We start from the raw sequence: 27,941 nt of genomic DNA, 5'->3' as shown, positions 1-27,941 counted from the left end.
TTAGAGACAATAGTCCAATCAAACGTAGATTGATTCATAATGAAAACCAAATAAGCTTATTGAGTAGCTAACACTACAACATATTAGATAAAGAAAATCTTATGAACGATCAAAAGATTAAGCCAAAACACACCAGAAGCTGCTAGTCTTTGAGTTAAATGCACGATAGTTTTGAAAAGATATTTCAAGGTATGATCATTATAAGAATGCCTGGTTTTTTTACTTTTTCATTAATCAATATAAATAAACTAAAAGAGTGCAAATAGTTCATCAACAAAAATAAGACAAATAAGTAAAGTGGGGAAAAAAGAAAATGTTTATGCGATAAAAAAAGTCTACCTAAAAGAAAATATTTTTTAATTTTCTTGAAGGATCAACTTATATGTTTTCGTTAGTTGGAGAACCAAGTTATAAACCCTAAACCTAACCTACAACCCTAAAACCTTAAAAACCTAAACATCAATTTGATCCTCCATCTATTTTCAAGTCGCAGTACTGTCCACGTATTTCAGAACGACAATTTTGGTCCGGCAACTATTTCTTTGAGAAATTTCGGTCCTATAACTATTGGTTTATGACAATTTTTCCTCTGACTATTCTCATTTTCAAATTGATCCTCCAGCAATTCTTTGTGCATAATTTAGTCCACAAACAATTGCATGGGGACTATTCAAGTCCTCTATCTGGTAGTAGGAGACAATTTTGGTGCTACAACTATTCGAAAATGGGTCCTCCAACTAATGAAATAAGACAAATTAATCTAAGCAATAATCAAATTCACGGTGCTCAAAACCTAAGCAAAAAATCCCAGATCCAGTTCCTGTCTCTTTAGGGTTCCTAATAATTTCAATCAATCCGGTCGAACTTAATTCAATCTTTTGATCTAAATTGTTGGGATTTCTATTTCTGTAACGCTAACTGTGGCTACTGCTTCAGTTTATGCATTTGTACACCAATTTTAAGATGAGTATCTCTATTGTTGAAATTTATCCCAAATTTCCCAATCTTTAATTGTTAGAAATGTTTTTGTTCTTTCCATAAATAGGTATTTCGTTTTAATTTCGACTGATTGAACAAAAATGGACATTTTTTTTATTCCTTTTATAGGTTTTTATGATTTAACAATCTGACAATGTTGATTCTCATATAATTCGATTGATATTCAATTAATTTCTGGTGACGTAGCTCTACATAATGTTAAACCTTTGTATTTTGTGAAATGTTTATTTGGTTATTGAGTTTACTGATTTTTGGGGTGGGGTGGGGTGGGGGTAATTACAGTGGCATTTAAATCAAGAGAAGATCATAGGAAACGGCTGGAACTAGAGAAGGCACGTAAGGCCGGACTTGCGCCCTCCGAGGTTGATGAGGATGGAAAGGAAATTAATCCTCACATTCCTCAGTATATGTCTTTAGCACCTTGGTATTTAAATGCAGATAGACAGGTATATTACATTTTGATATGCTGCTTTCTCTGTTTGATTATGTACTTGTGTATTCACGGGTTGTCCAAGCAGGAGATAAGATTATCCGATTGTGTATTTTTTTTTTTAGACTTTGAAACATCAAAGAAAGTGGAAATCAGATCCTAATTATACTAAGTCATGGTACGACAGAGGTGCAAAGACTTTTCAGGCTGATAAGTTCAGGAAGGGTGCTTGTGAAAAGTATGTGGAATCTCTCTCCGTCTGTGTCTCTAGATATGTGTGTTTGTGTATGTTTATGTATATGTATGCTTGTGTCAAGTCTTGTTTTGTTTTCCCTGTATCGTGTAGATTATGGTCACCGAATGTTTAATTTTTTGTTATGCCCTTTTTCCCAAGAAAGGAGATTAGAAATAAGGCTTGGGGAGTTTGGGTGGCTAAGAACACACTGATTAATTTATGCATGCTCTTCAACAGTGCGAATGGCTTGAATTTCAATCGGCTACCATTAACAATTATCTGAACAAAGGCAGTGTCTCATGTACTTGTCGAAGTGGATCTTTAATATCTGCTAGTATTCTATCCTGCAAGGAGTTAGTTACTGCTTATTGGGATTCTTTTATGCTATAGCTTTTTGATGGCTGGATCGATGGGTTTATTTGGCATTTCCAGTTTGAATATCTTTTGGGGAACATGAGCGCATTTATGCATTTGATTTTAATAGATTGTACATCTTAATAAGTGTATTCTAGGTGTACATGTGTGTGTTTAATTTTCTTTTGAATTTGGTTCTAATGGGCATGTTAGAAAATGACTTGACTTGTCGATTTTGGAACATATTTTGAGTGAGTGAGCATTCAGTCCCCTTATCCACTTATTTTGTTTGTGAGCACATTTCACGTGCATTCCATTTATTGCTTGCCTTGAGCACCACTTCCTACTCTTTTATATCCAATATGGGACCTGGTTGGATTTTGATCCACGGGGCATGACATGAATACTGCACCTAAACTTTCGTTAAGAAAATACAAAAATAATAGGATCCAAAATTACAACGATGACTTCTTCCAATAAAAATATATTCTGTTAGCCTTATTGTTAGATTAAGAATCTCACTTTTCTTTGGCAATGAATTGTGGAAAGCGTGTCTAGACTCTCCTTTTCCTATCTGATTCCCATATCATTTTTATCATAGGAAAAAAAATCCCTAGTAGCATATAATTCAATAGGATGGATGGGGGAGAGAGAGACCTGGGCTTATTATTCTTATACCGGTTATGGAGATATATAAGCGTCTGAATAATTTAAACAAAAATATAATTTAATTTTTTTTTATATTCTAACTTAAATATGATTTCTCTTTGAGATAATTGGAGATTAAACTACTCGTGTTGCTACAGTTGTGGAGCTATGACCCATGATAAGAAAACATGCATGGAAAGACCCCGACAATTGGGAGCTAAGTGGACAGGAGAAAGTATTGCCCCAGATAAGCAGATACAGACCTTCGAGCAAAAATATGAGGGTAAACGAGACCGTTGGAATGCTTATGACGCAGCTTCTTATGAACATGTGATTGAAAGGTATGAAGCCAGAGATGAGGCAAGAAGGAAATATTTGAAGGAGCAAAAAGTTGGAGGAGAAAAAGGATAACCAAATGAAGTGGAGTTAATGATGATGAAGATAATGAAGATGATCTGAAAGTTGATGAAGCCAAAGTTGATGAGAGCAAGCAAATGGACTTTGCAAAGGTTGAGAAGCGTGTGCGCACTACAGGTAGTGGTAGCACAGGAACTGTTAGGTACGTGTATATTGTTCTTTATTGTTCACTTTCTGCATATGATAAATAATCTCTGCAAGAATTTTGGGGTGGACTGGTCACGAGAGTTCTTGGAAGTAGGCTGTATTCTTCTGGATGGGGTGGTAAATAACTATTCTACATGGTTTTTTTAATCAGGAACTTGCGTATTGAAGAGGATACTGCTAAATATCTTCTCAACCTTGATGTTAATTCCATCCACTATGACCCCAAAACCCATTCTATGCATGAAGATCCTCTTCCAGATATGAATCCAAATGAGAAGTTCTATGCTGTAAGTATAGTTAATAGAATGACGTGGATTGTACTGTTCTTCTGTTGCAATAAGTGTGTGTCATGTCATTTTGATATCTGGTATGTCAAATCTTAGGGAGATAATTGCAATAGAGTGAGTGGTCAAGCATTGGAGTTTAAACAACTTAACATTCATGTTTGGGAAGCATTTGACAAAGGTCACGATGTCCACATGCAAGCAGCTCCATCACAAGCAAAATTGCTTTATAAAAATTTCGAGATCAATAAAGAAAAATTGAAGTCTCAAACCAAAGAGACGATAATGGAGAAGTACGGTAATGCAGCTACTGATGAAACACTTCCAAGGGAACTTTTACTGGGTCAAAGTGAAAGAGAAGTTGAATATGATCGTGCGGGTAGAATCATAAAAGGCCACGTATGGATTTAATGTGCTTCTCCAATGTTTATTAAGCTAAAAACTGCATGTTTAATTATTTCTTTATATTTGCATGCTAACAAGTCTCTGAAGCGATGTCTTGTCTTCTTGAATTATTTTCTCATGTGCTCTTTATAGGGAAAATAAGCCGAAGTTGTTTAGTCACTGATGCCATGAAGCATGGATACTCCTACTAGGGGGTGTGTTCGATGCATATCGTGTCATGCCGTACATTGACACTCCTTGGACATTACATAAGCCTAACAAGGCACATGCTTTTTCCTATTTTTAAAATTTCTTGCGCCTGACGGATACTTTAGGACATTCCGTGGGGAAGTGTTTGATATGGCATGCATTTCATTTAAAAAAATAAAAAAAATACAAATATAAATACTAACGTAAAATAAAGATTTTAAATTGACATGTCTGTGTCATGATTTTTAGAAAAATCACGTGATGCCATGTCCGTTAGCGCTGATCTTAAAGTTTTTCAACCTTTTTGGGGATCTAGATTAGCTTCATTTGAGTATATAGATATGCAATCGCTATTGCTTTGTGGGATGAATTTCTGGTGTTCGACTTAGTAGAATAAATATAATTTGCCTTCTACTGGCTGTATTTGATAGAATCCTTGGGTGTATGGTCTAATTCAGTGGGGTTTTATATACTTCGGAGACATCCCTCCCAAAGAGCAAGTATGAAGAAGATATTTACATCAACAATCACACTACTGTTTGGGGTTCCTGGTGGAAGGATCATCAGTGGGGTTACAGATGCTGCCAGCAGATAGTAAGAAACAGCTATTGCACCGGTGCGGCTGTATCAAAGCAGATCTAATGAAGGCTAATATAGCTCACAAAGAGATCACTGGAGGTTAGTATTTTTCGTTTTAGATACGGATATTGATCATTACTAGCATAGAGTAATTGAATAAGAGTTTTAAAATTGTTAAAACATTGCAAGTTTGTAACCTATGGGAAGATTAGAGGTTATTGGGGAAGTACAGAGTTCCATGCTGATTATTCATCAAAAATGAAGAAATAAAAAAGAAAAGATGATTAAATAATAAAAGTTACTTGGCATAAGATAATATGAGGGCCATCTTTTTTCATATGAATGAAAGCTTTGCACTAATTCTTAAGAATAATAGGAGAATAGAAAAATCGTATAATGAAGGTAGGAAGATCCAGCATGTGATTTGGTAACATCATTTTACTAAGGGGTTTAGATCCTTTAGCTTTGAGTCATGCATCATATCTATGTTGTTCATATGCATCCTCTTATGTTAACTATTTTACAGCAAATTAAATACAACAGTTTATACATATCTGTGTTGTGCATTTGCATACTTTCATGTTAACCAGCAAGTAACATATCAACATCATTGACTTGGCTCTGAAATTATATTCAAAATTAAGAAACACCTACACTGGTTGAGGAGAAAAAGCTTGCTAGTTGGGGTTCTGAATACCTGGTGATTTAGTTTTGGATGAGAAAAAACTTGCAGAAGCACTTAAAAAGGTAAAATTCCCTAATCTAATTTCTTTCTACAAACTCTCTTCCTACCCTTTCTGGTGTAAATCTTTTGGTTTCATTAAACGCCTCATCAGCTGTAGATTAGATTTCTATGAAGCAAAATGCACTATTTATTTACTCTACAAGAAACACCACTATGGTGGGTTGGAACAGACTTATACACCTCTTTTCCTTCTATGTAAGTTGTGGGTAGGGAATCCAAATCTCATTGACTAAAAGTGGGGTTCAAATAGATAAAGGTTTCCTGAATATTGTGAAGATATAAAATGATTTTCATGAGTTTTGTCCGTTCGCTATGCTTAGGAGGATGATAAGAGGAGAGAAGAGAAGGATGAAAGAAAACGCAAGTATAGCGTCAAGTGGAAAAATGAGGTAGGTCTTCTGTCCACCTGCCTTGAGTTACATGCTCTATCGGTGATTCTCAATTCCCTTTGTCTTGTAGATTACACCCAAGGATATGGAGGCATACCAAATGAAGAGGGTACACCATGATGATCCAATGAAAGACTTTATTCACTTAAGCTTAGAAATAGATTTTTTAGGTTTTATCAATGGCCTGATAATAATTCTGAGACAATACTAGGAAACTTGAAACATGAAGTGTGACTCGTGAAAGCATTTACACTTTCATGTATTTACAATTTGTACAAATGAGTGATGATTAGACTGGCCATTCTCGGACATAGTAGTAGATGGGCCGACCGTGCCTGAATTCAGACTGGACCAGACTCTTCTTTGTTTGATCTGCTCCTATGCACGAGGACTAAAAGATCTCACTCGTATTGGAGTGGACAAGTGTATCGAGATCTTCGTGAAATTGTGGAGGGAGTCTTAATCGAACTTTTCTAGGAATAATATACGAGTTCAGCTCTCAAACCCCGTGCATATCAAATCAAATTCACAAAATTAGAAACTAAGAACAATTAATAAACTAAAAATTAAGACTGAAAGTTTTTAACTTTGGTTAGTAATGATAAGCAAACGATGGTTACATTGCATCATTTTCAATTTCAGATTAACTAATAAATCTTTAGCAACTAAACTAAACTAGTAGCTAGTACAATTCTGATTGGCCTCGGAAAATTGTTGGGCTTGAAGGGAAGCATCCTCTTTTGAAACCAAAGCTTGTATAACCAAAGTCTTGACTTCCCACGCCGCATAGCCAGGCAAATCCCCTTGTTCTTTCCTATGAAACATAAAATGCAATGCATCAATTAATTACTTATGATGCCGGAGCTATTAGCAGAGTAGCCCTATGATGTTAAAACACAGAGGACTAACGAAATGGAAAACTGAAGCCATGGGCAAAGAACTAAGCTTTTTGGGCATACTCACATCGAAGAACTACACTAGTGAACTCCAAGAATCAAAGGACAAAGCTTAAGAGAGAACAACACACGAAATGGAAAACCGGAGCCACGGATAACAACGTTGTTCGCATTTCGTTATGTTATTCGATTCCATTAACAATTCAATCGGATCAACAGAAAAGGGATATATGATTGTTTTGTCTTCATGAAAGAGGGACAACTTTTGTGTAGTTTGTGATTGGATGATGCTTGTTTGAATCAATCTTATTTGAACGGTGTGAGCTATTGGCGTTAAAAAGCTTTTTACACTTTACTTATCGTCACATTTACGTTCGCAACATTTTTTTATGACATTCTATTCTATTAACCCTCCATTAATTAACATATATTTCCTTTAATAATAGTTGGACTAACATTTAATTGTATTTTTATGTATTTTCTTATTCAAAAATATGAGAGGAATATACATATTTAAATTATTCTTGACGAAAATTGTTATAGAGACAACATTTGCTAATTAATAAAATTTTGATGATAAAAATACACCGGAAAAAGTTAGAAACAAAAACAAGACATTGAATTAATATTATGTACCTTCTAAACATTAAAATGTAGTGAATATATCAGTCAAAGTTGGTTAACTAGTACACGAAAATCCTATGATTCGGGCATTTAGCCTATATACAAGATAACAAATTTCTATTAAATTCAGTTGTTAAAATATAATTTGATAGACTAGAAGTTTGTAGTCAGAATTGAAGCTGAGAATTTTATGAAGTTTAAGAGGTGTATACACAAATTCTTAAAGAGATGTTGTGACATGAGTCATGGTCATGGGTCTAGTTTGTTTCAAAGGTAAGCTTTTTTCTTCATTTTTGTGTGTTTTATTACATTGAGTAGAATACAAATAAATAGGGTGATTTTGCATCCTAATTTTGGCTATACACAATCGGTGCCAAGTATCGTGCTTGACTCCTTGATTAGGGGAATTACATTGATTGTTATTTCCTATTTTGATTTCTACAGCTCATGCTAACATAGTTCACACCATCATACTAATTTCGTCAACTTCCATCACTAGCACAAATTATCCCAACTGAGAGCTAGCTCTTGATTGATCGAGTTGTTTTAATAACTTTGACTCACCAACAATATTGCAATTTGCATACCAACCCAACTGGAGTGCTATATTCTTTTACTTTCACATAAAACTCATAACAAAATTTCATATATAAGTAGGCTTGATTTGCGGCAATTTCATAATCAAGATAAACGAGATCACATCAAAAATATATACCATTTTCTCATTCATTGGACTTGCTATTTCGTTTGTCTTGTGCCAAATCCAACTCACTTGGATTTTAGATTCTAGGTATACCTACAAGTCTTGGTCATCTCCAGGGCCAAAACTTCTTGTCAAATCGTGGTCATCTCCACGGCCAAAACTTGCTGAAATTCAGTTGGTTTAACTTGATCAGATGAGACAGCTTAGCTGATACGTCCCAGATAATATATGCAATTTAGATGTTGGATTTATGCATACTGTATATACAACATGACATATTTACTCCCACAGTATATACAAATTACTGTATTTACAGGTTACCATATATGCTCCTTACCATACTGTATTTGCAACAGCATACCGTATATGCAACAGCTTACCGTATTTGCATATACAGCATGCATAAATCCAATATCTAGATTGCATATACAGTATGTGTTAATTCGGTATTCATTCCTAACCATTCCATTCGGTATTTTGTAACGCCACGACCCGCATGGATCGAAACTTCACAAGATTAACTGTGCTTTAGCCGTAAATTAATTTACCATATTTTTAGTGGAAGGTATAAAGATTAATTTTTTTTAATTTAATTCAATTTTTTTAAAAAAATAATTTAATACTAAAAGAAAACGATTTAAAAAAAGAAAAAAACCAAATTCATTCATACCGTATATGCACTTTACATGTTAGATTTATGCATACTGTATATACAACATACCGTATTTACAGTATACCGTATTTGCAGCATACCGTATATGCATCGTACCGTATATGCATCGTACCATATTTACAGCATACCGTATATGCATCATACCATATTTGCAGTATACCGTATATGCATCGTACCATATGTGCATCATAACGTATTTACAGCACACCGTATTTGTAAAACTTTAAAAGTAATATTGCTCTTTCGGTTTTTGTCTCAAACAATAATTGCCAAAATAAATTCGTTTGCATGGCTATCAACCTCGAAAATTTGTGAAATTTTAGCGTAGAGTAGAAAACTCCTTATAATATGATATGTCCAAAAATAGACTCCCGTCGGCAGCATATAGGGTACTAAAATACTTTTTCAAACCTCGCAGCGACTAGGGTTGAAAGGTAACCCCGCGCAGCTTACGTTAAGTGTCATATAAAATTCTACACAGATCATGTCAACATGATTTCAACTATACTCAATAGCTACCCCTTGAGACTATCAAACCCAATTGGTTTCATTGAAAAATCTCAAGTAATGAGTGAGTTATGAATTTTTGAAACCAAAGGCAAAAGCTGAAAAACAGAGACAGCACCCAGTGCAGTTTACTTTATGTGACATATAAAGTTCTACCGACATCAAATTGATATGATTCCAAGTTCATTCAGTAACTAACTTATGAGGCTATCCAACGCCCCTGGTTTGGTATAAAAATGCCAAGTAACAAACGAGTTGTGAATTTTTAAAGACGAGGCAGAAACTGTAATTTTTGAAGTGACAACAAAACTTTAAATCGATGACATTTTTTTGTAAACGATGACTCGTAAATTTATTTCTACGACACATATCTACCTTCAAACATAGTTTATTCATAAGAAATATTCTTAGAATAGTTCCAATATGAAGTCCATAGAAATAAAAAAAAAATAAACGTAAACATTCATAATTTAATTAAAATTTTCAAGTCACCGGCTTTCTCCATGGTATGTCGCATCTTCCACACCCCAAGGAAAACCATTCAACCTGTAGAAAGGGAATTACCCCATGAGTTTGAAACTCAATAGATATCATTGGTGCACTTCATTCTCAAATAAAAATTTTCGAACTATAGATTCATACCGTCGCATATAGATGAATTTCTGGCAAAATCCAATTTTTGTAGCATTATTATAACACGTAAAGCTGGAGAATGATCATTCAACTATTGTAGTGCCGAAGCACCGTACCCGGAGGTACCATTTCATTCAAATATTTACGAAAATTCATAATTTGGAAACGAATTAACACTTGCAGCTATACCTAACTTTTTTTTGATGCCTTTGAAGTGGATGAAATTGGACGATAAATATTGCTTTCCCAACGGCACCCAAAGCTTTAAAAATTTTGATCCTCCTTTCTATTTTTCCTTCTTTACTTTTGAAAGCTTTTTCAAGTCTCAAATTCTAGTAGAGAAATGTTGACAGCATTAGAGGAGTTTGAAAACTCTTTCTTTTTTTTTTCTTTTTTTTTTCAAAGCTAAAGTTTAAGTTAAGAAATGGAAGGTCCAATCCCATGTTCGAAAAATATGGGCAGCATTTAAATTTTACATGTGAGTGTGTGTATATTTAAATGTATAATTGACAAATTGGAAGTGAGAGATGGAGAAACGGTGGCCTTCAATCACTCACCATTGAAGACAAACTAAAATGGATTAATTGGTAAAAGGTAGGTTACATTCATATGCATTGAAAACTGAAAACGTGTGTCTGTGTTTGCAAATTAATGATTTGTTTATTTACCAATTTAAATGATTTTGTTTGTTTAGACTTTGATGTCCAAACATCTCTTGAAGTTTTCCATTATGTCAAGAGCAGTTTTCATATTCTAATGTTTCTGTTGTAATACATTTGACATGGATGCCAAAATATAGCAACGGACCATCTCATCGAAATGACACCACTTTTCATAAGCAGCCTTTTGAGATTCCGTGGAATCATCTTTAGGGGTTTCGGGACAATTTTCAATCAGCACAAATTTGTGTTTTTCACTGGTATGAACAATGTTAAGATTCCTTTTCCAATCAATGTAGTTTTCTCCCACAAGTTGATTTTGTTAAGTATCACTGAAAATGGATTAAATGACATTTTTTCTATAAAATTAACGATTAATCTTTGTATGATGCATGTATATGACTATGCAAATGTAGACCCAAAAATGTATTTTTAATCAACGACCTTAAACCCTTACAACTTTTAACATGCCTTCTATAGGAGGTTAATATAGTTGTTGGCAAGTTTGGAACACTCTCACTCATTTTATTGAGCTAGGCATCTCATGCCACAAAAAAAATGAAGATCGATTATTATTTGGCCTATGAATAATTTTGTTGAAATCTTCTATACGAAGTCCTCCCAAAAAAATTCATATATAAGTGTAATGACCCCCGTCAATAATTTTAAAATATCCAAAATATATAAGATGTCATCTATAAAATGATCATCCCATTTTTTCATTTTTTTAAAAAAATTCTATTATTAGATCCAATTTCTATTAATCTAAAATAATGTAGTCTTCCTATAGGGAGACCGATATAATTCGATACTAAATGTACGTAATTTAATAACAATTTGAATGACGGCAGAGGCCATAGGCTTGTACATGCCTATAAACCCTCTTCCACTTATTATTTTGAACCTTTGGATTTTTCAATTAATAATTAATCCGCAAAATATAAATAATTATAACAGCACTAAATTATTAAATAAAATAATTTTCAACCACCTCTAATTAATTTAGAGTGATGAAAAAATATTTAATACAAGTGCATATGATTTTTAGTGCACCGAGTGGTGTTTCATTTAATCTACATAATATGTAATAATAATTAAACATTCATTCATCATCAATAAAAACAATAATTAGATGAATTATAATCACTTATGGCCCATCCAAAGAATTTAAATTACAATATGGATAAAAGTATTATATTGGATCATATTCTGGCCCAATTCTTCAATCTCCTTATAGTCAATCCCATGCAATGTTCAAAATTGGATCAATTAAATTTTTAGTCTTAATCCTTAAAAGGCCCTTATCCGACAAAACTGGTCCAAGTTTCAAAGGAAAGCCCAAAAACTAAAAATTGACCTAATTTCCAAAACCCTAGCCAAGAAACACACTTCTCCATTTCACATACCTCTCTGATGATGGCGCTGTCACCGACAACCCCAAAAGAGGCCGTCGGGTGCACCATGCAGCAGTCGTGGCGGTCGTTTGCTACTTCGACAGCAACTGCTGCCTTATGCCGCAGTGCTGCCTGCCGCGATTGACAGCCATCATAGCTTCTTGCGAGGCAGCAGCTACTACTGGCCACAGCGGCTGCCACTTCTCCGATCGTGACGATAGTCGAGCGGCGGCAACCGCCATTGAAGTGTTCTATTTTGTTTTGCACTTTGTTGACCTCTTTCTTCTTCCATTTCTCCAACAAAAAACAAGAAGAAAACTCATCTCTTCTTCTAAATACATAATAAGTGTAAAAAATGAAAAAGAAAAAATATATGCACTAGAAATCTAGTGCTTTATAGCTTACAATTTTGCTTGAAAAAAGAACAACAACAAATGAACTAGGGTAATTGGCACAAAACGTCCCTACCTTTCAAGTGTATTGTGGAAAACATCCCTATCTTTCTTTTTTTTGCACAAAATGTCCCTACCTTCCACTTTCTTGGCGCTGAACGTTATTTTCATCAATTTTTGACGATTTTACCCTCCATTCAAATAAAACAAAAAAAGAAAGGAAAAAAAACAAAAAACTAATTGCAACCATATTCCCAAATTTTCTAAAAATTGTAAATGGTAACTTGATAATTATCATATTAAATAAATTGAAAAAAATTAAAAAATTAAGGAAAAAAATTTAAAAAATGAGTTGTCTTCTTCACGACACCTCCCCCACCCCACCCCACCCCACCATACAAAATCTCTCTGCACAGCAAATCCTCCAAATTTCGAAGCTCCATTACATCTCTCTGCACAATGAGGTTTGATACTGGATATGAAAATGAAGGAGCTTGTACAAAGAGGGGAAGTGTAGAGAGATGTAATGTGGCTTCGGATTTGGAGGATTTGCTGTGCAGGAAGATTTTGTATGGTGGGATGGGGGAAGAAGAAGATGAATAGTGGGGTGGACAACCCATTTTTTTTAATTTTTTTTCTTAATTTTTGGATTTTTTTTCAATTTATTTAATATGGTAATTATCAAGTTACCATTTGCAATTTTTAGAAAATTTGGGATGTGGTTGCAATTAGTTTTTTGTTTTTTTTCCTTTCTTTTCTTTTTGTTTTATTTAAATGGAAGGTAAAATCGTCAAAAATTGATGAAAAGAACGTTCAGCGCCAAGAAAGTGGAAGGTAGGGGCGTTTTGTGCCAAAAAATGAAAGGTAGGGATATTTTCCACAATACACTTGAAAGGTAGGGACTTTTTGTGCCAATTATCCAATGAACTACAATGGGAAACAAAATGAAATTCTAGGGTAAAAGTGATTATATATATGAACAATAACTTTAAACATATAAAGAAATAAACATGTCAAATCAAATAACCTAACACTACCTATACTAAAAATGTATTTTAGACTGTGAATTAAATAACTTAATCCTACTCAAGGCTCTCAATAACCTTAGCTCTGACACCATTTGTTGGTTATTAGATTTAATCATCACAATATGAAATTAATTTTCCTTTGAAGATTAAACTCACTTGAATAAGGATCTTAGATAACCTTGAGATCATAGGATATTTAAATCCCCACGCATAAAAGAGAAGATTATAACCTTGAAGGTGTTTTTAATGGCCTAACCAAATGCTTCCTCATTTAGATCTTCTCCCTTGTTCTACTTTAGGTGTATGTGTATCCTTTTTTTTGGAAAATGAAATGTGGCTAACCCTAAAAGGGGCATATTTATAATACTCACTAGGGTTTTGAAATTGCACAAATTTTCTAGGACTTTATTGTAGTAGACCAATTAAGTCACACTCCTTTATTGGAGTCAAGAGAGGGACCAACCGGACTCACATGACCCAAGCTCCAATAGATGTTTCTAATTGGGTTAACTCTTGACCAATTAAGATACATCTATTAATCCTGACTTATTCTACCAAAAAATTGAGATTGTACTCTCGAGTCGAGTGATAGTTATAGAAACAAATTATGATCTAATAACAATATCCTCTGATTATCGTTCCACAAGTCAACCCCCATTTGACCGTCAATATGTTGAAATTGGCAGAATAATCGTTTTGCCCTTCAACATGTATTATCCTATAAGTTCCATTTTTATAAGGTAAATTTATAGTGATCAAATCACAATATAAAGTCCAACGATCTCATTATCGGACTACTAAGCTCAGGTTCAATTTGCCTAGGAAAATATTTTAGAGTGACGATTGTCTCATCTCAATGATTAATGGATTCCACTATTACAAGTATATAATCTCTAATTGTTTCGGCCCAATTCCGAGAGCACCGAGATCAATCTTCTATTTAAGACTTCACTCATTGGTACCTCAAAGAACTTGAACTAGCAATCAAATGTACATTACTCGCTTAGAATTTAGGTGACTTGTTTGATAATCAAATAGAGTTTCATTTCATCAAGCGGTAACAAATGAGTCATCTACATAGTCTCATTCAATGTGCATTGAAACACATTATTATTCTTATTCCAAGATCTAGACAAATCTTAATAAGGACAATGCAATCTTATCAACATAAAGTGTCCAAATTTACGTACTGAATGTGAACAATAAAATTTTCATCATACCACGAATTGTGTCTTACTATACCCGAACCATCGAGAATATAATTTGTGACATCCTATATGACCATGGAACCTTAGATAATCGTTTCAAGTTGTAACATGCAAATAAACGAACAGTAATTCATGATATGATTTTATAGAGTACTACTCGAAGAAAGGGCATCAAACTAACAGCCGAAACATAAGATTACGATTCTATTACTGCAATAATGTTGATTATAAGAAGCTAAGATCTACAACCCATTATCACCCCCACAAAAATGCTACAAGTACAGAGATTTGTTTTACAGGTCCCTGCTAGGCAAGAAAGAAGTGGGAACGAGCCTCACAATTTTTTTTAAATATATGTGGGACCCACCCCCAACAGTGCCCCTGTGAAACTACACCTGTACGTGCAGGCTTTTTTATCACCCCCATCAATTAACCTAAAAATAAGTCTCAGCCATAGCCCAAAATCAGAAAATCAAAGACCCGCGACCCAAAATAACCCAAACCCGCCACCCCGATCCGGCCCAAATCCCATATCTCGCCAGTACCGCACGCATCTCATGCCATCACCCATTCTACCCCCACCTGCGGAACTAAGAAATCAATTCCTACAATCCCTAATCCGTTCCCCAGTCATCGGCACCTAGCCCACGGACAACTCAGCTACAAATCGTTATCATCTGCCTCAACACCCACTGCCAATCTAATCATCAATACCTCGCCATTCCTAGTCGCCGTGTTCAAGCGAAAAATTCCCCAAGTCATATATCCTTACATATATACAACCAACAACACCGTCCAGAACAACCACCCAACGGCCGCCACTTCAGTCGCCAGTGACCCGTTCAATTGAACTAGCTGATATTCTTTTGTCGGTGTCATATTAAAATCGCGTGTACATTTGCAAGGGCAGCGATTGGACTTACTTCATAAGCTCGTCCGCATGTATTGAAGCGTCGCATTTTGGGGATCTGGAATAAGGTTAGTCAACTCTAAGGGTATGTGTCGGGGTGGGAGGACTAAAAACAATAAAGAAAAATTGTACTATTGTGTCATCTACCTCTCAAATATATGCATGCTAGTCTGTATATTCCTTAGGCCATGGACGTATTAGTTGGAGCTTGAACTTCTCCTATTCATACTTATGATCCAATTGTATTATCTTTTTTTCTTCTATAGAAAAACCAATGGACTGGCATTTAAATTGCTATTTGTTCTAATTTTTTATCCATGAGGATAATAAGTTGGCCTTTGCTCTATGTACACAAAAAACAAGAAGCAGAAATATTTTTTCCCGTAAATTCAATTGTTCTTTTGTGGTCAACTCTGATATCTGCTTCAAATGGTAGACCAGCGAAATATTTGTTCTAGGGAAGTGTCTAAATTAACTTGTAATACAAGCATTCTGTCTGTGGATAAACAATTTATAGTTTACCTTTATCAAATTAAGTCTTGTACAGCATGTCCTTTGTCATATTGCTTAACTCAAACTGCTACCTATTGTTTCAAGAAAACTTTACATGCTTGTTGTGTCCATTGTGCCCATTTTGTACTCTTGTCATATTATTAAATATCAGGCATTTTGCATTTCAGTCAAACTGAATGCTAATTAGGCAACTAATCATCACTTGGATGGAATTTTGTTGTGCGAGTTGATTTACAGCTCTGCCTTTTCATTTTTCGGGGGTCTAAAAATCTTCTTCTGCTTGTGCTGCTATCATCCCCCTCACATTGAGATTGTAAGAACTTGTTTTTGATGTCAGGTGAAATGTGATTTGTTCATTTATAGCTTGATCATAATGAATGTGAAGCTATTGAAATCGAGGTACACTTTGGGGTTACTGAAAGAGAGTTGCCATTCTATTGCAGAGTTAAGATTTGGACTATTTCGAGGTTTTAAGATTTGGTGATCTTGAGGTTCAGCATTATATATACTCCATAACTTGGTCTTTTACTCTAATTTAAAGATATAGACTTTAAATATAGGAATTTTTTTTTTTGTTTATTTGTTTTTTTTTTTGTTTTTGTTTTTGTGAAAGTTGATGTTGAATTTCTGTTATGATTGTATGTTTGGGTTTGAAAATGAGTTAGGAACATGTTATTACTGTGAAATTTCTGTTATACAATAATCTGGGCTAGTTTCTAATTGAGATTTTTTTGGGGGAAATTTCTTCTCATGTGAAATTTATTTATACTTCAATGATTTGTTTGTTTAATTTTTCTCATTATAAGTTGTGGGGAATTTTTAGTTAAAATAAGTTGTTTGATGTTATGAGTCGATGATCTAGTTGTAGTTTTATTTTATTGTTATTTATTTAGATTTTTAAAGTTGTTTGCATTGCTTTGCAGATGGCTAACAACCTTAAACGTTATTTGGTTCTACCTGAGGACAAGTGGAGACCAATTATGCTGAGGCAACACTCTCGGATTGCCACACTTAGAGATATCGAGAATGCCTTCGCAGGACACCCGGATGGTTTTGCGCTGCATGAATTATTCTTGCATTCTTGTATGGGCCACTTTCTATTGATGCACTAGGAAATGCATTTTTGTTCAAAGATTGTGAACTCATTATTGCAGAGGCACATTGAGAGACCAAACGCCCATCGCGATGAGATGCATTTTCTCTTAGGAAGTATTGATGTCTGTCTCTCAAGGGAAGAGTTTTGCCTCATCACGGGCCTGAAGTTTGGACAAGCTCAGAAACCAACTGGGTATGACAAGACACACGAGGGTGGGTTGATTCATAGGCATTTTCCCGACCATGAACAGATTCGGGTTCCAGACCTCATCTGTTGTCTAAGAGAGGGTGAGTTTGATGAGGGCATGGACATTATGAAGCTGTCTGTGCTCATAATGAAGCATAATTTTCTATGGGGGACTGATATACGGACGGTGGTGCCAACATGGGAAATAAACTTTGTGGATAGAAATATGGATGGGTTCAACGCATTTCCTTGGGGGGCACGCCTCTTTAGGCACTGTTTGCATAGGTGGAAGAATACATTGCCTGAGAGGACAACCACGCGTATCAATTTAGGCAGCTTCTCCTATGCATTATTGGTAAAAATAGCAAATGTTTTCCAATACACAAATGTTAAATCATTTAGTTTAGTTTAGTTTATTTAAGGGTTAACACATTTAATTTGGTTTGTAGGTTTTTACCTTTGAGGTTGCGCCCGATATTGCGTCACTCGCTAGACGGAGGCCTAACACTGCTCATTTGCCTCGTATATGCCATTGGGAGTTTGCACATTCCCTTAATTATCCAAAAACGACGGATGCAAAGGAACCAAAACTGTTTCTAGCCCAAGTGAGTAGCATCGTATAGTTGAAATCTTTGAATTTTGGTGATTTTGTGAATTCTTTCAGTTTTAATGTCTTTATTGGTTTATGTTCAGATGGCTGCCTTTCCTCAACTACAGGCAACAGAGAATGAGTGACAAAGAGGTTATTACGTAGACCTCGACGAACTCCGACAAGCAAAATTGGCACCATCTCCTAAGCGTCGCATGAAAAAAGATATGGAGCACCATGCTATTGCTGAGGGCCAAGGTAATGAGGGTCGGGACGTTCAGGACGACGTCCCCGAGCAAGATGACGTGCCGCATGAGCAAAACGCACGCTTGGATGATCCAGTGATACAGCAGGAGGTTTCAGTCCCCAAATATGGGGATGTCCCCTCACATATTCCTGCAGTCGTTGACCAAACAGATGTGATCGATGCGGTTGGCGATTTAGGCTATACAGTGTGCCTTCCAAAAGGCTACCATGAGGCACCAATGCCTATGGTGTGTGCAATGAGGCCAACCAAGTGTGCTTCCCTCCTCTGTAGAGGCCTACTTTGCATATGCAAGATATTTTCGAGTTGCGTAAGCAGGTTACCATCATTTCCTAGCAATTAGATTTGTATAGGGCAAAGAGTGAGCGAAAACATGGCGAGATACTACAGCAGTTGGCAGAGTCAAAACGGCTACACAACGATACTTTGTGGCACTTGGAGAAGGTAGAGTGACTATTGGCGGAGTCCAAGTGTCATCAAGTAGCTGATCACATTGATATCATGCGTGCACCTGCGCACGTCTCAAGCACAAAATCTTTTACGGCTACTACTGCCGCCATCTCTCTAGTATCGGGTCAGCCACAGACATCATCTACTATTGCTCATAGTGATCAGGTCCACGAGTTTCGTATCTCATTTATAAATAATTACTCAATGAGCATGTGTTCAATAATGATTTCAGTTTTGCAGAATATAGGGTCGGGCCCTGTAGATATTGTACCGATCGATCTTCTTACAGCCAATGATCCGATTCCTCCACCCGAAGGGAGCAAACGTAAAATCAAAGAACCAATTACTCCCTTTATTCTGAAGAAGAGTAAAGGGTAGTGCGTTCTAAATCGAAAACTATTTTCTGTTTTTTAAACTATTTCGATTACTATTTTTTTTTTTTTGAAATGTATGTTTTGTATGTTAGTTTGCAGCATAAGAGTACGGAGCTAACTGGAAAGGATAAGAGGCTCCTTATTCTTGATGTGAATGGGATTCTTGCATATGTCATTTATATAAAAAATGATCAAGACCTTGAGAAAAAGCCAGGTTTAAGATTTAAGAATTATGCTGGTAAAAGTAGATACTTTAAATACACGTTTCTAAATTATAATTTTAAATTTGGTCATCTTCTCATAGATCAAGTTAACTTGATTTTACATGACATTTTCAGTATTTAAAAGACCACATTGCGATGATTTTATCAGTTTCATCTTGGACAGATTCGCTGTAGGCGTTTGGTCTTCTAGAAAATCGTAATATTCAATATTTGACTAATTATACCTTTTTTGTTAATTAACTTTTTTCCTCTATCTCTTTCGGAGTATTTGTTTCTAAATCAATTACACATTTTCTTTACTTGACTTATTGAAATCTTGCAGAGATAATTTGCGACCAATTGTCCAGAGTCTTTTCCAAGATGAAAAGCAATTGGTTTTTTGTTGGGTAAGCATTTCTTAATGCTTTTGGGCCACTTAGCTGGGATGTTGAAAATTCTATTATTTATATTATATATGATATCATCATAATATGGTTTCCATAATATACAAGGTGTATCTTTGATTAGTTCTATTATACTCAGGGTCAAGAACGTTGTACTGAAACCAGATTTAATGCACTTAGGAATGGCAAGAAACCCCTCTTTATTAAAGAGCTTACGAAAGTGTGGGAATTCTTGGAAGCGGGAAAGTACAATGACACAAACACACTGCTTTTGGATGATTCTCCATACAAGGCAGTGAAAAATTCAGTAAGTTTTGAACTTCGTATATGGTTTTCTTCCATTTGGGGAATATGACTTGTTCTATACTCTATTCTTCAAGTCTCAATATCTCTGCTAATCTTCATTGGTACCAATACTTCATTGTTTAGGAAAATACAACAATATTTCCTCCCACATATACGTATAATGATGCTAATGATTCAGCTTTAGGTAAGCTATGCTCAAAACTAAATTAACATGTTGTGAAGACCTATGGTTTCCATATTTATTTATTATTTCCCTCATCTAATCTCAAATACGGTTAAATAACAGGTCCTTCTGGCAATTTGAGAAAATATTTGAATTGTTTGGCCGAAGCTGAAAATATGCAAGAGTATGTGAGAAATAACCCAATTGGCAAAGAAATGAACTCAAACAAAAATTGGGAGTTCTTGAGAAACAATTTATAAGGACGAGGAGGATCTTGAGCGTGAGGAGGAGAAGGATGGTGACAAACTTATTAATGTTACAAATAAGAATTAGTTATTCAAACTGCAAGCCAGGTTTGTGATTATTTGTATAGTTATACTGCCAGGTTTTATTAGTTTGATATACTCTCGTAGTTGAAAAGATGGATGGTGATCTATGGGCATAAGTTCGTGACCCCACCCTGAAAATGAATTTAGAAGACAGCTTATTGATCAAGTTGTATCTAGTGCTTTGCCTGAAAGCAAGAGCCCGAAACAAGTATTTGCTGCTTTTAAAGCCTTCATGACTTCTGACCTTGTTCATGAACTAATTGAATTGCTTGAAAAGATTGTGATCCAAAACTCTGCTTTCAATGGAAACTTTAACCTGCAAAACTTACTTATCTTAACAGCCATTAAGGAAGATGCATCCAGAGTTATGGATTAATTAAGTAGACTTGATAACTTTGATGTCCTTGCTGTTGGGGAAGTGGCTGTGGAAGCTCAATTGTATGAAGAGGCTTTTGCTATTTTTAAGTTCAATTTGAATGTCCAGGGCATCAATGTGTTACTGGATAACATTCGAGTTATTAACCTGGCTGTTGAGTTTGCATTCCGTGTTGAAGATGCAGTTTGGAGTCAGATTGCTAAAGCTCAACTCGGGGAAGAAATAGTGAGCTATGCGATAGAGTTATTTATTCATGCTAATGATGCCACACAATTCTTGGAAGTCATCCATGCTACGGAGGATGCAAATGTTTATCATGACTTGGTGAAGTATCTTCTGATGGTTAGGTAGAAAGTAAAGGAGGTGGACAGCGAGCTCGTTTATGCATATGCTAAGATTGATGGGCTGGGTGAGATTGAAGAGTTTATTCTCATGCCAAATGTCGCCATTCTCCGTAATGTTGGTGATCACTTGTATGACGAAGCTCCGTATGAGGTAGCTGAGATTGTTTTTGCTTTTATCTCTAACTGGGCCAAATTGGCACGCTCTCTTGTCAAGTTGAAGCAATTTCAAGAGGCTGTTGATGCAGTACGTAAAGCTAATAACTCAAAAAGACATGGAAAGAAGTCTATTTTGCTTGTTTTGATGCTGAAGAGTTCCTCTTGGCTCAAGTATGTGGGCTCAATATCATTGTACAGTTATATTACCAGACTCTATTAGTTGGTATTTTAGGACTCTCTTGCAGAATCAATATCTTAGTCAATTTGTTTCTTAGCTTTTGCTGCAAAGGGAGTGGACTGCTGGTCAATGTTTGCTTATTTTTGCATGACCATTTTATTACGGTAGATAGTTCAGGATTCGCTGAATTTACTAACCATTTAAAGGTAAATCCTTTATTCCTTTAGGTTGATCTGGAAGAAGTCAGTGAACACTACCAGAACGGAGGATTGCTTTATTGAGCTTATATCTCTTATGGAGAGTGGTTTGGGATTGGAACGAACACTTATGGGCATCTTTACAAAGTTTGGTGTCTTGTGTGCTAGATACCGTTATGAGAAGCTTATGGAGCATAAAGGGTGAGGGAAAGGTTCGCATAACAATTCAGATATATTTAAATGCTTTAAATGGTGATCATGGAAGGAACCAATGACTGACCTTTTCCTATTATGCTTATTAGGCCCACGTGTGCTTATTCTCTGGTTGGTTGAGAGAGCTTTATGAGCCTAGATTTCTTGAACTTCTTGCACCTCAACTGCTTCCAAGAAAAGTGGGTATTATATTTAAAATTTAGACGCATTCATGGTACTCCCCTGTATCATCGTAACTTATATCTTCAGTTGCTCTTCCCATTATCCAGTTTATTCATTTTGTATCAATCACTTTTTAAAAGATTATTTTAGTATCTATGTTTACAAGAAGCTCTTATTAATACTTGAGCAAATGGGTAGTGATCACTTAGCCACGCTTCATCATCTTTTGTAATGTCACATCTTGATCTTTTTTCTTCGTCTTCTTTAATTATAAGGACCAACAGTGGTTTGTTGACACTACTGCATATCAGCTTTGTTGGTACAAACAATAATATGGGTTTGCTTTGTTTTGTGTAGGAGGACCAAATATAGCTGGATATTGATAAATGTTTTTGTATTTTGTACAATGTTATTGAAACTGGCAAGCAAGTGCCTCTAAGAAATATTAAGGAAAATATTTTGTACAATGTTATTATTTCTCTCAAAATAAGGAAAATATTTTCTTTTCTAAGAAATATTTTTCATGCTAATTAAGCATACTTTACTATTTACATAAAATCTTTTTCAAATAACATACCCAACAGCTCTAATAATGATGATGATGACGACCTGTTAGAAAGAAAGTGTTAGATTTTATAAAACATTAAATCTCAAGAAATTGAAAACCTAATTATTTAATTGCCAAGATCATCCATGTGAAACCATCAAGAGAATTATTTAGTGCGGAACAAACCTTTATTCATTGGGAATGTTTTTTTAATATTGGATTTTAGTTTTGGATCTTGAATCTTGAGCATTGACTCTTTCGATCCTTGAGTTCTTGATCTTGATTTTGACTTTTTGATCTATAGTCTTTATTCTTATATTCCTTCTTCTTGACTCTTGATTGTGGGTTTTAGCTATTCCCCTTTAATATGTTTTCTATATTAATTCTTGTGTTGAAGGGATAACACAAAAAATGATAAGTCTCATATGAATTTGGGACCTTATATATGGTTTCCATTTATATTTGGGCCATCATTGAATACAACATTAATAGATCCGGTATTTATACATATTCTAGCCCCTACTTTATTTAGATGCTCAAAGTCCATAATTTTAATTTTTATTAGATTACTTTAATTGGAATTAATTTTAAGATAGCCTTTAATACACATTTAATTATCTATGTAGGCCCGCATGAAAAATTTTGAAAAAAAAAGGCCCAACAACTTCTCACTTAGGCCACATATGTTACCTTATAAATATGTATAACCTTGTGATGACAAAAACTTTTGCTATCATATTAAGAAACATATTCAGACAATCTCATCCATTAATTATCTCACTATAGGATCAAAGCAGTCTTGGTTCCAAAATATTATAACATAGATCAAGTGTGGATGTGCAGCATGAAAATTACATGCAATGTGATACAAACATGCTTATTTTCAACTAGTTTTACCTTATTCTTTAATGAGATCAAACAAAAAAGAGTGAAGTTGAACTAAAACTTTATATCTGAATTAAATTGAATATCCATGAATAAAAATATGTGTCTAAAACAAACAACGTCTAAACACATGCTCCCATTAGACTGCCATATTATCAAAGGATGCAACACCCGTGTTAGCATTATGCTCACGAAAGACCTTGTGTGACAGCCATTTAGTAAATGAATCTATAATTATGGAGTTTCTCTAAATATGCTTTACAGATCACCTAACCATGCTGAATTCTTTCTTTAATAATTAGAAACTTGATATCTATAAAATTTGACATCGTCAAGTTCCTATTGGAATACAAGACTGTTATTTTCATAGAATAACTTAAGTGGTCTTTCAATTCCATACAAAATGTGTACCACAATGACGACATTCCTTAGTCATATTCCATGTCCAAGTGATCTTTTGTCCTGGTCTCATATGATAGTTCTAAATTTGAACGGGAGACTTGTTAATCAATTGTTAACCTTTTGTCCAATAGTTTTTAATTTGAAAGAGAGACTTCTGTTAATGAGATACTATTATTATTTATACTTTGCTATTTTCACAATTTTGTTTTGTTTTGCTATCTTCATAATTCATTTTTAAAAAAGGAAAAACAAGTTTTGTTTTGCTAAATGTGAAGTTGGACTGTCAAATAAAATATTAGCTATTGTTAATAACTCCGTTAATTTATGTGAAATGGCCCTGATTATACTTTTTCAAAATAATACAAATATCCAAGTAAAATTTGCAAAAATTACATTATTATAATTGTAGAGATACAAGTAATTAACTCGGAAAACATCATTGATTACAATCAACACAGTAGTAAAAGAAAATCAAAATCTTGTTCAATTTTTGGGAAAAAAAAGGGCAAAACTAAAATCATTTTGAAATTGGTCCAATAACAATGATGAATATCTCATATTCAAAAATTAGTAGTTCGTCACTTTGTCTAGTTTTGAACCTTCATGCACTTACGTGGTTGATATATGTATTTTTTACACTTATCCAAGCTAGTAAGATCTCTAACCAAACTAGAGAGTGTGAGGACTAGTATATAAATTCAACCTTAGATCACAAATTGGGAAAGAGTTAAATAAATAAGTTTGGGAATGTGAATCTCATGAGACGAGAAAGGATAAATTTGATTATTGAGGGTCAGGATTTGAATCACTTTATGAATTTATGGGACTTGACATGAATTTTCACATACATTCACGTCAATTTTGCATTTGGACAAGTAGAAACTAATCTTAGCAATGTGATTTTGAAGCTTTTAACAGTCTTAATGCATATATTCCAACCCTATTACAAAAAGCAAATTATCCAGCCAATGTTTTTTTGTTTAAATTAGGATATGATGTTGTTTGAGAACACACATATTCAAGTTTAAGGGTGTTTGATAAGTATATTTTGTGCACTTATCCATGCCAGTAAATTGGAGTATTTGTTAGTGATTTGAATGAGATAACTTAATTATGTGTTAATTATGTCTGTCGGGTTGAACTCAATGCAAATTGGTAGAATTACAAGAAATGAATGAAAGGGGGAAAAACAAACGAAATTCAAAATTTAGGGACCAAGGTGTAAACATTCAGTAATTGATTAGGACCATAAATGATGATTGAAGATCATATAGGATCAATTGGATGTAATTGGAGGTCAAAGGAGTGAAATAGAGTTGAAGTATTTGCACAAATCAATTTCCAGTTGAAGAAGATATGGTCCAATTTTTTAGCCTCAACTTGAGACCCATTTTTTGGATAGCAAACATTCGAGATCTTTGAGTTAGCTTTTCAACGCACTTTGAATCACCTTAATCAGACATCGAGAGAGAACGTTGGGACCAAAATACTGAAAGTTGCTCAAGCACGACATAGCCCAAAACGGCGGGCGGGGGCTTTTTTCTGCAGACGAATCAGCAATTTCCCTTTGCGGTTCAAATTCTTTTGGAACTCAAATTGGACGCGATTTTAACCTCTCTCTTTTTTACTCTTATAAATTGAGAACAAGGATTACAAATAGGGAAAAAAAATTCTTTCTTGCTTCTTTATACACAATAGAATCATCAAATTCATCAAGAACAAGATGTCAAATCATCACTTTTGAGAGAGAAGACCAAGTCATAGCAAGGAATTGAAGCTCAATTATATTAAGATGGACGCGATTTTAACCTCTCTCTTTTTTACTCTTATAAATTGAGGACAAGGATTACAAATAGGGAAAAAAAAATTCTTTCTTGCTTCTTTATACACAATAGAATCATCAAATTCATCAAGAACAAGATGTCAAATCATCACTTTTGAGAGAGAAGACCAAGTCATAGCAAGGAATTGAAGCTCAATTATATTAAGAAATTGAAGAAGTCAATCTTGGACTTGAAGATCAACATCTTTTAAATTATTTCATGATCTGGACGATATTTTTCTATTATTCTTATTATAATTTATACATTAATATGCTAGGGTAGAACCGCTTGGCATTGGATGAAGATGAACCCGGTTTGTTATTTTTTTTCTAATTCAAGACTAGTAGTTTAATATTTCTAATGTTTCTTGATTAATTTTGCATATTCATTGCATTATTTAATTGATTGTCCATCAATTAGATAATTGGTTACTTGTTGCAGTGTCGGGAGACTCACAATAAGTTTAGAACATGGCAAAATTAACATATGTGCAATAGATGTTATGAATAACATTTATCATGTATGTAATCATATAGATAATCTAAAATTTAACGCGTTCTAACCATTCAAATTTGGGGCTAGGAATAGATTCCGGTCGTGGTTAGGATAGATTTAGTATGTCTCGAAAAAGAAAATTATATATTATAGCTTTATTGATTGTTAAGAACGTAAGAACGGAACTAGAATACAAATTAATAATTGAAATATATAGCAATATCGGATTTGATATTCAATACAATCATCCATAATTTGATAAAATCAAACTTTTATTGCTTTATTAGATTAATTAAGAATAATCACAAAATCAAATTCTCTTTTGGTTTATGTAATTTGAATTCCATACGAAACTAGTAAACTTGAATTGAATTAATTCCATGTGGGATGATGCACTCAACTCTCTCAAATTTATTACTTGCCAACGATATCGTAAGCTTGCGGTTTCACACGGACAGTGGTAATCAAAGATGTCTTCCAAAGTATAGTGAACAATCAAAGATTTCTTCCAAAAAATAGGGAACATTAAAAGACACATTTTCTTACATTGCAATTTGTTCTCAACTAATTGGTTACACAATGGTGAGTGCAAATACGTTATAAACTGCTATTGCAATAGTTTAATGCAAAATCGGTAAGTGCGAATACGGCGCGACCAAATACAGTAAGCGTAGATACGGTTTAAGCTACAACTACGATATATACACCAACGGCTAAGATTGAATTGAAGTCTGAAGAGGTCGAATTGGCTTTTGCTTTGTCTCTTAAAATGGTAAAAAATATTATTTTTAGAAGAATGTCATAAAAACTAAGGTTAATTATTTGAGTGGTCATCGAACAATACCAAGTATAACTGCATAATAAATTTTGATAAAAATTGATAAAATGTGTAATTAAAATATTGTAGATCCTATAAAGTATATGGATAAAATCAATTATTTAATGACTTAAATTAAGATCTAGCTTTTAATCCCTACCAAACTTGGGGCTATATCTCCATGATCAGTAAACTATACCAACATAAGGAATCTATTTGATACTTGTGAAGATCCTTTAGATAACAAATGTCGCCTACTTGAGCGATAAATAGACAACACGTTACATAGTTAAACGACTATTGAAATATAATTTTAAGTTCAGTTATTAAGTAATAGCACTTTGTATAATTCAATGTCTATTTTGACGGGGATTAAAATTAGAATTTTTAGTAGAATATGATAAAAGTTTTTGTCCTTGCTAAATTAGGCCATCATCTTTTTCTATTAAATAATAGTACATCTTGCACATAACCTCGTATTTGAAGGTACACGATGGTGAGTGCGAATACGATATATTTTGCAAGTACGGTAGGTTAGTGCAAAACTAGTAAGCGCGAATATGGTGAGCTCAAATACGGTATCATAGGTGCAACACCGATAAGAGTAGATACGGTGATCTTCAGAATTGCAGGCACTCACTCCTTGTAGTCGAACCATGCGAAAGGTTAAAGAGTCCACTGCTATTTTTAACAATAATATGGCAAACTTTATTATAAGTAAATAAAACAAGATAATAATTCCTTAGAAAAAAAATGTTAAAATGTTTCTTAGGTTTATATCATATGATTTATGACTTCTAACTTACATAAATTACTGTCTTAACGTGAGTCACAATATTTGGCTAGCTTAGAGCTCCTAGGACTAAAAACACGAAATTTATTTATTAATTATTACTAACTTTATCCATTTATATACTAAACGTTACAATTGAAAAGAAAAATGAAACGGAAAGCGAAAAAGAAAAGAAACTGAAGTGAAGTGAACAATAATCCTTGCTCTCTCTTTCCATTGCAGTTCAT

The 27,941-nt window shown here is 34.3% G+C and overlaps 2 pseudogenes; both read left to right on the top strand.

The window, feature by feature from the left end:
- The first annotated feature begins 1,247 nt into the window (after positions 1 to 1,247).
- On the top strand, positions 1,248 to 6,325 carry LOC111369071 (annotated as a pseudogene).
- A 14,233-nt stretch (positions 6,326 to 20,558) lies between these two features.
- LOC111369070 lies at positions 20,559 to 21,782 on the top strand (annotated as a pseudogene).
- Positions 21,783 to 27,941: the final 6,159 nt, after the last annotated feature.

Source organism: Olea europaea, chromosome 20, assembly GCF_002742605.1.
Source record: "Olea europaea var. sylvestris chromosome 20, O_europaea_v1, whole genome shotgun sequence".
NCBI classification, from domain to species: domain Eukaryota; kingdom Viridiplantae; phylum Streptophyta; class Magnoliopsida; order Lamiales; family Oleaceae; genus Olea; species Olea europaea.
This window is presented reverse-complemented; position numbering and strand designations above follow the sequence as displayed.